This window comes from Artibeus jamaicensis, unplaced genomic scaffold (assembly GCF_021234435.1).
Source record: "Artibeus jamaicensis isolate MK-2021 breed Jamaican fruit bat unplaced genomic scaffold, CSHL_Jam_final contig_548, whole genome shotgun sequence".
In the NCBI taxonomy this organism is placed as follows: domain Eukaryota; kingdom Metazoa; phylum Chordata; class Mammalia; order Chiroptera; family Phyllostomidae; genus Artibeus; species Artibeus jamaicensis.
In genome coordinates, this window is record NW_026521883.1 from 15,186,496 (window position 1) to 15,200,205 (window position 13,710).

Here is a 13,710-nt window from a genome sequence, read left to right on the forward strand (position 1 = left end):
GCACCCTGGGCCCTGGCCAAGTCACCCAGATTCACAGCATTTATAAACCTGTCTAGACACCAGCGTTTGAACCTGCTGCTGGCCCACTGTAGGGAATATAAACTCATTGAAAATAACCCTGCACTCACCAGTTAACCCATAAACAAGTGAAGCACTGGCACAGTAATAATAAGCCAACTTATTGAACAAATTTATACCAGGTGCCTAGTGTGTGCCAGACACTGGGGACGTGGACGTAAGACAGTCTCTGCTTTTTAAGAGTTCACAATTTGGGGAGGCAGACATGTACTTAGTAAAATAATAGCTAACACTATACAGCGCTCACTTGGTGCAAAAGGCTGAAAATGCAGCAACTCATTGAGTCTTACCAGCAACTCAGTGAGGAAGATGCCATTCTGTCTTCTATTCTACAGATGAGAAAATCACATCACAGGGAAAGGAAGTGACTCAGCTATGGTTCCACCACTTGTAAGTGGTGCAGCTAAGTTTCAGCCTCAGGCAGGGTGGCTCCAGGGTCTGTGGACTTGACTTTTCACCTCCTATACTGGGTTAGCCACAGACCTGAGCCACATCCCAAGCATCGTGACGGACACAGGAGGAGGAATCCAAGCTGCTGCAGCAGCAGAGAACAGGAAAAGCTTCTGGGGGAAGGCAGCCAGGGAGCTGGCCCTGGAAAATGAGAAGGAAATGTCAGGGAGTTAGTGGGTGAGGGGGTCACAAGAAACAGTGAGGTCAGAGGGTCAGGGAAATGTGTGTTAGCAAGTTAGCTTGAACTTCAGGGCAGGAGGAATGGTCAGAGACAAAGTAGGTGGAAGAAAATTGCAAAAGGTCTTGAATAAAGTTGAGGATGGATCTGAGAGATAGCGATCGAAGGCTTGCAACCAGGGCAGTGACAAGGTCAGGCGGCAGGGAGGGCAGTGCAGACGGAAGGCGGAGGCTGCAGGCAAGTACGCTGACGCCCGAGCACCGCGGGTGGGGGGCACCCACCCAGGCACCCACCCACCCTTGGCACAATCGGAAATCTGAGTGGACATTTTGACCCCCCTAAAACCTAAGCACAAACAGCCTACTGTTGGCAGGAAGCCTTGCCAATAACTAAAGAGTCGGTTAACACACATTTTCTATGTTGTGTGTATCATGTACTGTATTCTTACAATAATGTAGGCTAAAGTAAAAATGTTTTTTAAAATTATAAGGGAAAGAAAATACATTTACAGTTGTTTTTGAAAAAAATCCATGTGTGAGTAGACCCACACAGTTCAAACCTTTGTTCCTCAAGGGTCACATGTATTTTGGCTTCTACAGAAATAGTATTAATATGAGACAAAGAGGCTATGAACTAGGGCACTCCAAGGAGACAAATGCAAAATCAGAAAATCAACAAAATTTAGTAATCCACCCCAAACTGGAGGATTTTTGTGAATTGTAAGTCACCCTAGTGAGTAGTCGACTGACTGATGTACAGATCCTGAGGGAAAGGGAAGCAGTAAAGAAAATAGATAAAAGACGGGTGATTCCTTTCCCCGCCCTGGGCTTTGCCATGCATTGAGCACGGAGGGGCAAACCTGGACATCCACCTAGACCAAGGCATCCTTCTGGCTTTTCCAAGTCGCTAAATGGGCTTGTAGGAGGAGAAAACTTGTCGTTGCACAGGCGGTAATGCTATGTATTTAGTTTTTCAGGAAGACATCCTGGTGACTATCTTGAAGAGGAAGCAGACTCCACCCAATGTCAAAGAAAATAAATAACTAACCACAGAAGGGAAGGAGTAAGTCAGATGAGAAATGTTAAAGGAATTAGGGGCCTTCCTGAGCAGTATGGTATAAAAACACACCTCCTTTTGGCACCCATGTGCTTCCTTGAGTGATTTAGGAGCTTCCTTCTGAAAGATACTGATTGGTGACTGGTCAGTAAATCCTATTTGGACCAGTTAAAATATAAGTAATACATACGAGAGGGGACCAACCCCCTCCCAAAAATGTAATTATCTTCTGATAATTACATTATCAGAAACCCTGTAGTACAGGCTTTTCTCACTAGGTGAGTGTTGTAGGAACTCATCTATACAGTGTACTAGCTGGTGTTGTTGTGAGAGGCTGAATTCCAGCTTCAGAGAATTTTTCTTTAATACTCTTTCCCTGCATTTTCCCATCTCATTATGGGCAATTTACGAGCACACCTGCCCACACTATGCTGAGTGTTCAACAGTTTTTGACCAAAAATGTCACAACCCCCATGCTCCACCCTCCCTATTCGCCCAATATCATCTCAGTGACTTTCTTTTATTTCCTTGGTTAAAAAGATTCTTCAAAGGGAAACATTTTGGAAGAGGTGAAACAAAAAATGGCAGAAGCACTAAAAGACATCAAAACTGACAAGTTTTAAAACCGTTTTGAGTAGTGGAAAAATATCTCAATAGGCATATTACATCAAATGGAGAGTGCTTTGAAGGTGACTGAAGTTTAAACATGTAAGAATAAATACATATATTTTTATAACAAATTCTGGGGTTTTTTTGCCCACCTCCCCTTATATATTTGGATTTATACCCAAAATGGAAGAGCTAATCTATAAAAAGGATTTGGGGTGGTTTTTTTTGAAGTCCTAAAATATTTATATGTTTATTCATGTAGAATGTCTGATGTATCTTTTCTTGCTATGACTACCATCTTACATCAGCTTCTCCCAGAAGCAGGCTCTGAGTCAAAAATTCACATGCAGGGGGTTATTGAGAAGGCACTCCCAGAAGAAACCAGACAGGGAGTGGAGATGCAGGAAGGAGAAGAAGTGAACAAGGGCATCACCTTAGGCTAAGTTGCAGGTCCAGCCTGATCCCATTGGCAGTTTTAGGGTGTAAGTTGCACCTCAGTTAGCCCAACCTCCAGATGAAAGAGCTGCATGTTTGTACTTCCACACCAGTCAGTGGTTCCCAGGTATGGTGCTGGGGGTCTGGGGAGGTGCACCACTCCCAGGCACTTGTGGCACTCCAGAGGGGCAAGGAACCTCTCTGTCTATAGAAAATCCTCTGAAGGTCACAGGGACAGACTATGAGCATCAAATCACATAAGAGCTGGGAAACAGACACACAGAGCTGATAGAAGAGGACCCAAGAAGCTTTGGGGGGGGGCACCAGCTGTGTCCACTACATCTCTATATTATGTCTGTATAAAATCTGGATATGTACACGGACACCAAGGGTTGTATAATATTTATTTTCAGAGTAAAGATTTCTAGGACAACAGTGACCATAAGTCACAGTGTATCACAGAGAGTCTGACACAAAACAGTATGAAGACCGACAGTCTGAAAGAATCAGAGGAACACTCAGAGGAAGCAGGGTCCAAAAGTATTAAGAGTCTGGAGCAAGGAGCAAAATCTGACAAGATGGAAACCAGCAGGAATAAAGTTAAGGTCTTAACCTTGGGTCAAAGTCAATGATGGCACCATCAGAGGATACAGGGGGCCCAGCTTAGTAGTATCATAGAAGCCCACCATTCAGTGATTCAATTCAAGTGGCATTTAGAGGAAGGCAGGGTCTGGAACCAGAAAAACAAAACTCCCTACTATGTGGTGTGGATCCCACCATGCCCAGAATGTGGCCTTTGGTTCTGGATGTCCCAGTTTAAAAGAACGTGGGCCACAGATGGTACATGGCCCATGTACAGAAGGACATGGCACAGATTGTTCAAGAACTTTACACTAAATCATGGAAGATGTTGGTGACAGAATTGGGAATATTGTCTCTATTTGAGACTGGGGAATGTGTTAGGTGACTTTAATTCTTGAAGGACCATCACTGTGGCAGAATGGTTAGCCTTGTTCTGTGTAACCCAAAATGTAGAATGGGGCCCAGTTGGTAAAAACTACAGGGAGATGGAGTTTAGTGCAATCTAGGGGATACTTTAATAGCCAGAGCTATCCAAGGAGAGGGAATAAAGAAAGAGAATTGAGAAGGATGGAAATAAATGATGGGCAGGGTTGACACAAGAGGGAGGCAGGGCGTTCCCCAGCACCGGGCTGTGGCCCTGTCAGTGGTCCCCAAGCCCGACTCTGCACCAACGCCACCTGGGGACTTGCTAACCATACATTTCTGGGCCCTGACCCACAGACGTCCTCATCCAGTGAACACGGATAACACTCAGACGTCTACATTCTAACAGGCTTCCCCATTTGTTCCTTATGGCATCACCCAGAGTTTGCACTATGACCAGCGTGCGGGACCAATGGTGAAGGCATCTCATCATGGAGCACTAGAGAGACCTCAGGTGTGGGTGGAGGAGGGAGCATAGAATATATGCACTTGTTATGTACAAGTTGCAGAATCTGTGGCCCTGAGATTGTGGACTGCTAGGTTTCCCACCAGAGGAGTTGGTCTGAGGAACATCGTTTAATAGACCTCAGGGGCTTTGGAGCCCAACTAACTTGAGTTTACTTTCAGGCTCTTCCTCATATTAACTGAAAGTCCCAGAAAAGTCATGTCCACTCTCCAACCCTTAATCTTCTCACCTGTGAAATGGAAGATAATAATCCCACCTCTAAGGGTCATTGTAAAGCTTGAACGAATGTATAAACTATACTACTGTGGTATGTTGTGAGGAAACTTCTAAAGAAAATTATGAATTACCTGGTCATTTTGGGGTAATGCTGAGTGCGAAAGAGGATGGAACACTTCTTCAGATCTGGAACAACTTGTTCAAAGCAAATATATTGTGTTCTATACTAATATGACATTTGGAAAAGAACGAAAGCCATCCTTTCCCAATATTTCATTACTTTGCTAAAAGATTAATAAAAAGAACTTATCTACTCTTATCATGTAATGGAAGAGGATCGTATAACTTCAAAACAAAACAGCATTCATTTTTTTTTAATCCTATGAAGACAAACAATACTTCCTAACATTGTTTTTCTGCCTTTATACATCTAATGAACTCATGCAAACAGGCTTCCTTTATAGCTGCTGAGGCAAGTATAAAGTTTCCTACTAAACATGACCTAGGGGTATGGACGATTATTCCTCCAAGTTCGGTTTGTTCTGTTCCGAGTACCCACCTGGCCCCATTCTGCCTGCAGGGCCTTTCTGATGTGCGGATAGTCACTTCACGCAGACCTTTCTACGTGGTTGTGAAGGTTGTTCACAGCATCAGGGCTTCCAACTGGAAGAGCTAATGCGTCCCCTTGTCAGGCTGTGACCCCTGCACGAGGCTATATCCTCTAGAGGAAGGGATGTCATTTCTAATCCACAGACAACCATATAGGCTAATGTGGCCCCACCTGGAATCAGGGGCATGGGCGCTCTGATATTTCCATGTAAGATGCCCCTTCCCCCTATCACCTCTCCCGCAAATTTCTGCCACAGCCTTCCCCAGTTAAGTTAATGGGCAGGTACTCCATTCTAGTAGTTCAGGCCAAATCCCTGGAGTTATTCTTCATTCTTGCCTTTAATCTCACACCCTACATTTTCCTTATCTGGCTTCTCTTTCAAAACATGTCTCAAATTTAAGCACTTTCTATCACCAATGTTAAGCCATCATTACCTAGAAACAGCCTCCTAACTGGTCACCCTGCCCCTGCCCCTGCCCCACCGGAGTCCAATCACAATACAGAGCTACCATGATACTTCTAAACCCATTCCTCTGCATAGGCCCTGCCAGTGGCTTCAAAGCTCTTCAGAAAAAGCTCAAGTCTTGTGCATTTAGTCTGTGTTCATCGACTCTAAGATCCACAAGGGCAGGAGTGGTCATCTGTTTTGTTCATTCCTCTAATCTCAGGGTCTATCACAGTGCCTGGCACAGAATAGACATCCAGTAGCTCATTCGTAAAGGAATGAGTGAGTGGTCCTTTGCTATGGCCCCCAGGGTGACAGCAGCTCAGATCATTTCATCTGAGGTGCCAGCACCTTTGGACCGGGGTGGCGTTGGCTCCAGTGGTTACCAGACTTGGGAACACATCTAGCTCTGGTCCAAACCTCCCTGATATGGCTCTTTCTGCCTCCCCAAGGCAACAGGTCCCCTCCCCCCTCCCCTTTGAGAATAAATGTCGACAGTCTCTCTGTAAGTTAGGGCTTTAATGAACAAAAGGAACTCCTAATTTGGACCTACAGAAAAGGCCCTGGAACAAGGGAATAGAAAGACTCGCCTCGAGCAAGGACCGGAGAATGAGGAAAAATATTTACAGCAGTTAAAACGGAGACAGGTTAAGCACTCTACCAACTGTGCTCTCACACATCCTAACACTAGATTGCATTTATTTGATCCCGCGCTCTGTCACCCTCCACAACTGTGAGGGGGCCTCTTGACGTCGGAGACTGCTCGTTCATCAGTCAGACACCTGTGTGGCCCAGAGATGCCTCATGCAGTCATTGGTTCCAGGTGCCAATCTCCCAAACCCTGTTTAATGGGATGACAGGACAAAGGTTGGGGGAGGGGCTGGGAGTCTCAGCTTCTGTTCCAAGGAGATGTGGTATCTCTCTGCCTTCTACACAACCATGTCGGGGCATCCCCTACCCATCAGCTCCCTCTCAGCTGAGGTCCCATCACTGTGACCCCACTTGAGAGCCACTCAGCTCCCCTCAAGCCTATCAGAGCCTGGAGTGATAAGGAGATTGAGTTAGTTGAAAGGCAAGGATGGGGGTGGGCATTTAATCAACACGTGGTCACAGCCCCAGCCCATTAATCATAAGCAGGGAGTTGAAGGTGAAACAGCTGTGTATTCTGCCAGGTGGGCTGAGCCTATGGACAGGGAATCCCAGGAGAGGCCCGGGAAGCACCAGAGTGGCTGCCAGGGAGCTGAGGGACTTCAGGCACAAAGCAAGGCTCAGGATAGATGACCAACATGTCCTGGTTTGCCTGGGATTTTCTCAGCTTTAGCATCAGAAGTCTCGTGTCCAGGAAACCCCATTAGTCCCAGGTGAAGCAGAATCAAGAGGCAGGGAACAAAGCTACGAGAACAAAGCCAGACCCCAGTGTGCAGAAGGGACACTGGGGAGACACAGACCAATGGCCCCACCAGAGTGCTACAGACTGAAAGCCCAGTTGTAAGAACCAGGACACAGGAGAGCAACTGGGCTCAGGAAGAGGTTACTGTAGTCAAATAAAGTTGGCAAACCCTAAGTTAAACAAGAGTAGGCAGGTTCAGGATAGGCTTTATTGCCCTAAAGTAGATGAAGCATCTTCCAAAGATCAATAACCATGCTTCTCCAACTTTAACAAGCACAAAACCCTTCCCAGCCCATGGAATAACTAACACATTGAGTTCACAGGCAGCTAGCAAAGCGCAGATTCAAGCCGGGAGACACTGCTCTAAGGCAGGTTTCTGGAGCCCAGTCTGAAAAGAGAAGTTCACATGGAGTCTGATTGTGTGGGTTAATAATTGTCGAGCCTTGAAGGCAGATCAAAGGACAAAGTCTCAGTTTTAGACATGACAGCCCAGATGGAGCACTGCTCTCTCCAACCCAGCAATGGGTCTAGAGTCGTTCATTTATCAGAGGTTTTTGTACTGCACCTAAGGACTGTCCTCGGTCATCATAAGTGCCCTGGCTGAAGGTGAGCGTACCTGATAACACTTTCCCTAAGGCAGGGGCGGGCCCGGCTCACTCAGGGAGTGTGGTGAAGAGGTTACTGACCCCCGGCAGGAGCCCACACCAAACACTGAACAGGTGTGCCAGTAGGTAGGTAGAGCGGCCGTCATTGTGATTTCTGTGGCTTCCACATCTCCCTCTACGGTGGTTGGAGGAAGACCAGCTGGACTTGACCTGACAGGGGGTTGGGGAAGTACAGAGGTTCTAGAACAACACTGAGCCTGAATGTGCCGGGCACCAGCAATGCACTCACTTTGTGGAGCCTTGTGGAGAATTGCCAGAGCCCTCGGGGGGCTGGATGGGTGGCAAGCCTTTTTCAAGAGCATTTGCACTCTCTGGGTGGGTTGTTGTCAGGGTACCATGAGGAGTGAATCTTCAGGGCTCGCCTGTATGTTCCTACCAGGAATCATGACAGGCCTTCCGAGCAGTGGTGGAAAGACCAATGAACTGGAGGCCAGGAATCTGGGTTCCTACGTGGCTCTGACACTCTGCATTGTCACCTCTCTGAGGTTTCACATTTCCACATGGTAACTGAGGGCCTTTGGACTGGATGCGCCTAAGGCTGCTTTTGAGCTTTGACATTCTAAAAGCATCAGTCAACAAATGATTCCCAAACCTTTCCTGGTTGTTATTTACTCGGGTTATGAGCTGCCACTCCCCTGAATGGTAAGCATTTTGCTCTGACGATGTGTCAGGCCTCTGTGGCACTGGGCAGGGGTGCAGGCGCCTTGTGGAGAAAACCGGATCCAGGTCCTTCACTGCACATCCACAGTCTGCTCTACGCCCGCCGCATCCCGCAGCCTGGCAGCCCTGGACTACTTCCACTTTCTGGAACATTCTATGTGCCCTTCACTCCATGCTTCCACGTGTGCTGGGCTCCTTGGGACACACATCGGAGGTCGGCTTGTGTGCAGAGAGGTCCTCCCGTGAGGGAAGCGGGACTGGTAGAAGCAGGCTGGCCTGAGACGAAGTCACACTGAGGCCTCGGCCGGTCCTACGGGGTGCTCTGAAGTTGGGGTGGCCCTTCAGAGCTGTGCTTAACAGAGGCAAGGAGGCTGGGCCTTTGCGCCCAGCTTCTCCTGGGCAGGAGGCCTAAATTGGGCACTTCCGGGGGGCCAGCAGCCTCTCCCTGCAGCTCGTGTCCTCAGCACCGTCCCTTGCTCCCCCGCGCCCCCACCGTCCCTGCTGGGACTGTGCTTCTGCCAGCGTGCCATCCCTGCCTGCGTAAGGAGGAGCTCCTCAAGGGTGGGCGCCGGAGGCATCCCTGTCGTCCCAGACAGGCATGCAGTGCCCACGAGTAGCAGGGAGGAAACAGAACGTGCTGAGTAGGAGTGAGGTCTCTGCCCCACACTAAGTTCAGATCCCAGGGGCTCTCACTATGAGGTAGTTAATATCCTTCCCAGTGCTTCAGTTCTCAACCTGTAAAATGGGAAAAATGGTTATTGTCACTGCCTTGTAGGTTGTTAGGATTAAATGAATGATAAAAGTAAACCCCGTGCACACGGAAAATACTAAAAGAAGAGGAGCAGAGGGGGCGGTCTCCTGTAGTCTGTCCTCCCCAACCGACTAGCGAAGATTGGGTCACGCAGTCTCAGGTCTGGGAGGGGAGAAGGAGTCAGGGGAGAGGAAGCCGGTAGCTATGGCCGCGAGAAGGCATGTTGTGGGGGAGCCATGACCCTGAGCTGTGTGGACGGTTGCAGGGAAGTGATGCCAGAAGCTGGGGATGTGGCAGTGAGAACATGAAAGCTGGGAGGACCTCGAAATCGAGAGAAGAAAGCTGAGCTGAAGACCCGGGAAGCTTAGTCTGGTTGTGAAGCCTGCTTCAGATGTCTTCGGCCTTTTCTCACTGTGTTCATTATCTTCCCTAGATAACCTTCTCGAGGAACGAGTGGACAGATAATCACAAATGCCAGGCGTTGCCTCCCTCCCCAGTGTCGATCCCGGGACAGTGCGTGTATCTCTGCTGCAACACACAGGCCACCACACGTACCTCTGAAAAAGGGAGCAGCCTGAGCAGAGGGGGCTGGAGTGCTGGGCTCCCCTGCATCCTGTCTCCCAAGGGCCGGCAGGATACCCCGCTGGAAGCCCACTTCCGCCCTCTCCATCCGCTCCCTCAGCAAACCCATTGAGGAGGGAACATTTTCCTGTCCTGGGGGAAGAGAGACCTTTGTCCTGCTCTCTGAGGGTGGAAGGGGAAGATGCACTGTGACCGAACACTTTTAACTCCAGGTTTCCCTGCAGATCTCCATGCAGCCTCCTCTGACATGACTCTGTTCAACATGTTCACCTTGGAGGGTGGGTATTTTATTTTGTGTTAGGTCATTTTATTTTCATTGTGCTACAGGCTACAAACAAAGGCAAACGTGCCAGGAGTTAAAACTCCATAGTACAGCACTGATCGCTATAAACACTTAACTAAAATAAATCCTCCTCAGTCCAGCGGGCCTGGAATATCCTTCAGGCCAGTTTGAAATAAGAATCAGAATAGAGCCCCAGTTCAGCCAATTAGAACTAAACACAAAAAATCACACCACTTGGCAGAACTACACACTTTCATTCATTTATTTTCCATCTATTTATTTACTCGATGGTAAATGTATCTAGTGTATTGCAAGGCATAATTGAGTATTTTTAATGTGCCAAGTGTTATCTTTGGGCTGCAAGAAATGAAAGGCAGCGTAAGAATCTTCCCCTCTGGAGAAGCCAGCAGTTTAGTAGGGGTGGTGAAGAACAGGGACAGGGTTGCATGAAAGAATTATTCCTTCAGAGCCTAGGAGGGTAGCGGGGAATGTGAAGCAGGGAGGAGGGTGGTTGGTCTGGCCTAACACTCAAACATACACAGAACCTCGGTTGTCATGAATTTCGTCATTAAATTTTATCCCAAATTTTGCAGTGCAGCTGAAGCGCAGTACACAGAGCACCGCCACGAGGATGTGTTGCAAACCGTACATGGTCCCTGGGCACTACAAATAGTGAGAGCTGAAGGCCAAGGGCACAGCACATTCAGTTGTGTGTCCCCAGCCATTACTAGCCCATACTACTCGAATGAGGCCCAATAAATATTTGTGGAAGAATAAGTGGGTGCATGGAGATGTTTCAGAGAGGGAGAAGAGATGGGCGTCTCTGGGGATGAGAGGAACCGGGACCCCGTGAAGTGTGGGAAATGTTTGGAATACCCACAATGGGAATCCAAGAGATAATAAACGAGTGATGGATGCAGTGATTGCCAGGCTACTCAACATCATCAGCCAACAGGGAAATGCAAAGCCACAGTGAGATACCACTTCACATATACCAGAATGGCAGTAGTCAAAAAGGCATATAATACTGTGTTGGCAAAGGTGTGGAGAAATTGGAACCCTCCCACGCTGCTGGTTGGAATACAGAAGAGTGAAACGACTTGGAAAAATAGTTTGGCACCTCCTCAAAAGGTTAAACATAGATTTCACATAGGATCCAACAACTCCACTCCTAGATGTATGCTCAAGAGGAATGAAAACATGTAGGCATTCATGAATTGGTATTAGTGCTCAGGGTGACATCATTCACAGAAGATAGAAAGTGGAGACAACCCAAACGTCCGCCAACTGATAAATCAATAGACAAAATGTGGTGTATTAATACAATGGGATATTATTTTATCATAAAAAGGAATAAAGTGCTAATATATGCTACAACATGGATGAACCTTGGAAATATGTGGAAAAAAAGTCATGAGAGACCACAAACCTTATGGTCTCATTTACATGAAGTGTCCAGCATAAGCAGATCTAAAGAGAGAACAAAAAATTAGATCTGTGGCCTCCTGGGGCGGGGCGAGCTTGGAGAAAAATGGAGATTGGCTGCAAAGAGGGTCGGGCTATTTTTGAAAGTCATGAAAATGCTCTTAAATTGATTGTGCTGATGGTTGTGCCACTCTATGAATATACTAAAAACTACAGATTTGTATACCTTAAATGGGCGAATTGTGTGGCATGTGAACAGTGTCTCAACAAAGCTGTTACCAAAACACACGCAGAGACGCACACATTTGAGTAGAAAAAACCTTTTTCCCCCTCTGGTTTCCTCCACCCACCTCCTTCCTGTGCCTAGTAAGTTCTATATAGTAGGTGCTTAGTACACGTTCATTGAGAGAAAGGACAGGACAGATAGGGAGGAAGGACAGAAAAGAAGGATCCGTAGATCAGTCATTCGAAGTACAAGATAACATCTAATCATGTTGAATTCTGGGTCAGGCTTGGCTCCAGCAGCGTGACCTCCCCAAGGAAACCCAGCCGGCCGCCGCTCCTGTCATCCAAACCGCAGCCCATGGTGCAGACAGGGGCAGCCCAGCAATGGCATCTTTTGTGGGGGGAACAACGGGGCAACCCCCATCCCTCCGATTCTGAATTCTGCTGGGGATGCTGCAATTCCAGCTGGTTCCTGTGTGTGCATCTGCTGTGACGCTCACATCTGTGTGCGGGATGGAGATAGCCATTAAGAGGGATATGGAGGTTCAGGAATTGAAACCAGCCTTGGCCATGCGCCTCAGTTGGTTGGACCCAAACTGTTGGACCCAAACTGTTGGACCCAAACTGATGATCATCTAATATCAGGAAATATGCTTATTCCAGACTGTTGGTGTCAGTCTGTGCACCCAAAGGTTGTGGGTTCTTGATTCCTGCTCAGGACACGTGCCTGGGTTGTGAGTTCTGACCCCTGTTGGGGTGCGTACAGGAGGCACCTGATGTGAGTGAGAATCGATGTTTCTCACATCATGTTTCTCTATATCTCTCTCTCCTTCCCTCACTCTTTCCCTTCCTCTCGCTCTAGAAATCAATGGAAATGGGTCCTTGGGGGAGGATTAAAAAAAAAAAAAAACATTGAAACCAGCCCACTTGGAGATTTAGAAAATGGACCTAAGGCCAAGCAAGCACGTGTGAGAACCCAGCTATTCCAGGGCTCTGTGGGCTCTGGGAGACGGCAGTCAGCAAAACGAACCCTGACCGTATCCTTGTGGAGGTGGAGACTGTTGGGTCGTTTACATGAAGCAGATTTTAAAGAAAATTAGAGTCTAATGGCAAATAAATATTAAGTATTTATTTTGAGAGGCAAAATTGAAATAATAGACAGAAGGTTGGCTTCAGACAGAATCAGGTCCAAATACTGATTCTGTAACTACTAGCTGTTCACTTTATTAAAAAGAAATCACAGTTATACACGTGCATGATTTGAAGAGTACAATGGTTCTACAAAATTTATAATAAAAACGAGCATTTTCTTGCTCCATCCTCTACACCCCAATTGCCACTCTCTAGGAATAACCTCTTTGAACTCTTTTAGGTATTTCTTCCCTCACTTCTCTCTACACAGTAGGTCCCCCTTACCTGCTGGGGTTACGTTCCAAGGTGCCTGGAACTGGTAGTACAAAGTATTATGATGTTTTCCTTATACATACCTGTGGTAAAGTTTAACTTACAAATTAGGCGTGGTAAGAGATGAACAACAATTAAGAACGAGATAGAACAATTATAACAATACACTGTAATAAATTTATGTGAATGTGGCCTCTGTCTCTATCTCTCTTCCTCTCAACTATTCTGATAACCAAGACAGCCATTCAGTGACTAACAGGCAGGAAGCATGGACGCTCTGGACAAAGGGATGTTAACTGTCATTATTATTCCGTGGAATAATGCATCCATCAAAACCGCATAGAGGAAATGTGTTTTTATACATGGAAAAACTCATAATAATTTGAAAAGTAGGTTATGTAATAGCACAAGCAGTATGATCACAAATTTTATAAAATGAACATACACATAGAGAGAAAAAGCCAAGACGACATACATAAAAACATTTATGTCTAGATAGTAAAACCAAGGGCAACTTTCCTCCTTCCACTCTTCCTTCTCGTCCTTTTCCTTCTCACTCATATTATTATTATGACTCTTTACCTACCTGTATTTTTAAACAATGAACATAAACTAAGTGAAAAATTTTTCCATTTGAACACACAAAGAAGGCATTTGGCACAATTCCAATTTGGGACACTATTTCAAGTGTATTTCCTACACATTATAGAACAGCATATACTGATTTTTTTTAGTGTTCAGAATGTTTAAAAATGTCTAAAAATATTAGAAACATGC

General features: G+C 46.6%; 1 long non-coding RNA gene across 1 annotated transcript; it reads left to right on the top strand.

Annotated features, from left to right (window-relative positions):
• Nucleotides 1–7,443: 7,443 nt before the first annotated feature.
• LOC128628147 (uncharacterized) lies at nt 7,444–11,431 on the top strand. Its single transcript, XR_008392476.1, has 3 exons — nt 7,444–7,544; nt 9,448–9,874; nt 10,473–11,431. It is a non-coding gene; the product is annotated as an uncharacterized LOC128628147 (long non-coding RNA).
• The last annotated feature ends 2,279 nt before the right edge of the window (nt 11,432–13,710 follow it).